The sequence below is a fragment of the Gadus morhua genome, chromosome 2 (genome assembly GCF_902167405.1).
Source record: "Gadus morhua chromosome 2, gadMor3.0, whole genome shotgun sequence".
Taxonomy (NCBI): domain Eukaryota; kingdom Metazoa; phylum Chordata; class Actinopteri; order Gadiformes; family Gadidae; genus Gadus; species Gadus morhua.
Genome location: NC_044049.1, coordinates 22,906,943 through 22,909,773, shown reverse-complemented (window position 1 = coordinate 22,909,773; position 2,831 = coordinate 22,906,943). Strand labels below are relative to the sequence as shown.

Here is a 2,831-nt window from a genome sequence, read left to right as displayed (position 1 = left end):
CTTTAGTTCAACTCACATCCGACCTCTATGTTTATTTATGTTATTCAAAATCCTACCAAGTATTAAACACAGGAAATTCATGTGCATAGGCTACTGCTATATTGTGCCGTTATTGTACAGACATTCCAGATTCAGTGAGTGCAAATGACATGATACTGTCTACAACATGATAACCTGCACAGAGATTGAATTAACAATTCATACTACTTGATATGGCCATCACTCGCATCACATCAAAAGTGAAATATTATTTTATATATTATATACACCTGAGCAATTACACCAGCAATGCAGGTAACTTCAAACGGTTCACAAGAGCCTACACTACATCAGTATTTTTGATTGCCTACACGATATTTACTAAGTAAAATAAACATACCGAAGTCGTAAGAAAATGCCAACGACTCTGAATAATAACTCATATTTATCTGGTACAATATCTAGCCTACATCTAACCACTCTGATCATGTTCCCTACCTCCAGGCTCCACTAGAGAGCATGAAACGGTCATCAATGACAAGGAGCGGATGAAATACATCATCACTCACTGCCCGCTTCGCGCTCAGAAGGGAACATCAGTTCTCTTCATCGTGGTTAGAGTAACCGATCACTTTCGTACGATATTTCTCAAGTCAAAAACTATAGAAATGATCCCTGAAAGTATGATCTTAGTGTTGACACGGGCGCGGACGGGCACCAATTCATGGGGTAGTCCTTCTCACTGGTGGTTGTGAGGTAGAACTTTCACAATGTTTCAGCTCATGTAAAAATAACGGATGGCACTGATACAAATCTTAGTTTATTGAAACTAAACTCTGGCGTTAATGATGCAGACATGATCCAAACAATAACCACTTTTGACGTTATATGTTGCGTTACCGTGAATTTGGATATGTATTAACCCTAATATTGATTTAATAATGGCACATGAGGACAAACATCGGTATAGAGTGACGTTCAAAACTAGTTATCATAAGGGCCAATACAGGTACCACGCACAACTACGTTAAAGGAGTGATATGATAAAGAGATATTAGAGATAAATAGTCGCCACATCTCTTTGCGAGACACGGGGGTCCGTTGACGAAAGTACCACCCCGCCTGTCGGAATTCAACTCAATCCCCACTGCTTTAGTTCAACTCACATCCGACCTCTCTGTTTATTTATGTTATTCAAACTCCTACCAAGTATTAAACACAGGAAATTCATGTGCATAGGCTACTGCTATATTGTGCCGTTATTGTACAGACATTCCAGATTCAGTGAGTGCAAATGACTTGATACTGTCTACAACATGATAACCTGCACAGAGATTGAATTAACAATTTATACTACTTGATATGGCCATCACTCGCATCACATCAAAAGTGAAATATTATTTTATATATTATATACACCTGGGGCCGTATTCACAAAGCATTTTATCTTACCGCTAGGAGTGCTCCTAACTCGCGCTAAAACATTTTACGTAGGAGTTTTTTCTTAAAAGTTATTCACAAAGCCGCTGAGACCTACTCTTACTAAGGATAAATCACAAAGAGTGAACTAAGAGTGACGCGCCGTTGCTATGGATTACGTCAATTCTCGTGCACGAGTTTAGAAGCGGTCAGTTCGGTGATTGGTTGTTCAGACGAGCCCACTGAATCACCGAAAAACAAGGAAATAGCCTAGGCTAGAAATTAATTCCTGTTAAGTAGTTATAGTGCAGTTAGCAGAATACACGCATGATGACAATTTTGTGCAGACCACGATAATGACGTTGTAGCCTGCACGTTCAAGAGAGAGAGAAAGCAAACAATAAAAATACGTAAAATCTAAAATAAAATAAATGTTACGAACTACCCAAGTGTTGACTGATTTGTGCCAAGGTGTTTACCTAAAATGTGTTTCAAATGATCCCTAAATGCCTGTCCACTCGGTTCCACACGGCCAAATTCCTTGTAATGTTGATCGCCATCATCATCATCATCATCATCGTCTGGCTTGGGAATGTTCCTCCGCTTGCAGAGGTTGTGTAGAATGGCACATACAGTGATTACTGTGCTTGCCCTCTCTGGGGTGAGGCATATTTCGCCGTGGAGGACATGAAACCGACGTTTCATCTGCCCAATTCCTCTCTCCACAACATTTCGTGTATATTTGTGTGCTCGCAAAGAGCCAATACGATGTGTTTTACGCATAGGACTAAGCGTAATCTGCGTAATCACTTACATGTTACACTTTAACTGTGCTCCCGGTTGTGGATTGAGGTAGGGTGTCTAGAGCCACGTCTTGCATGGATAGTCACTGTCACCCAGCAAGTGACACCCAACTGGTACATCTCAAAAAGCTGCCTCAGACCGCTCACCATTAAAATGCGCGAATCATGGGTAGCTGAAGATCCAGGCCACTTTGCAACAACATCCAGTAGGCTATGTTAAAATTTGCATCAAAAACAACCTGCGTGTTGATGGAATGCACTTTCATCCTATTGACGAACACGTCCTCGTCTTTTGATGCCGCAATTATTTTTATTTTTTATAAGTTATAAAAAAATATATATAATTTATAATTTTTATAACATTTTATTTCGGGACAAATCGGATTATTCCTGTTAGTCGGGGATGTTATTGCATCGCGCATTAACTCCACAATAAGTTGAATACCCTAACATTTCGTCTCGCAGGCATTTTAAGATTCTTTGTGAATAGGTCTTACTGAATTAGGAGTCCTCTTGAGGACTTTTAAGCTCTCCTAGACTTAGGTGCTACTTTTAGTCCTAAAATACTTTGTGAATTGCTCTTAGTGCAAAAAAGTTAGGAGTCCTAAATTTAAGAGTGACACGCCCATT

At 39.7% G+C, this 2,831-nt stretch overlaps 1 non-coding gene across 1 annotated transcript; it reads right to left on the bottom strand.

Moving 5' to 3' along the window:
* Positions 1–454: 454 nt before the first annotated feature.
* On the bottom strand, positions 455–670 carry LOC115539482 (small nucleolar RNA U3). The gene has a single exon (XR_003975932.1). It is a non-coding gene; the product is annotated as a small nucleolar RNA U3 (small nucleolar RNA).
* Between the last annotated feature and the right edge of the window lie 2,161 nt (positions 671–2,831).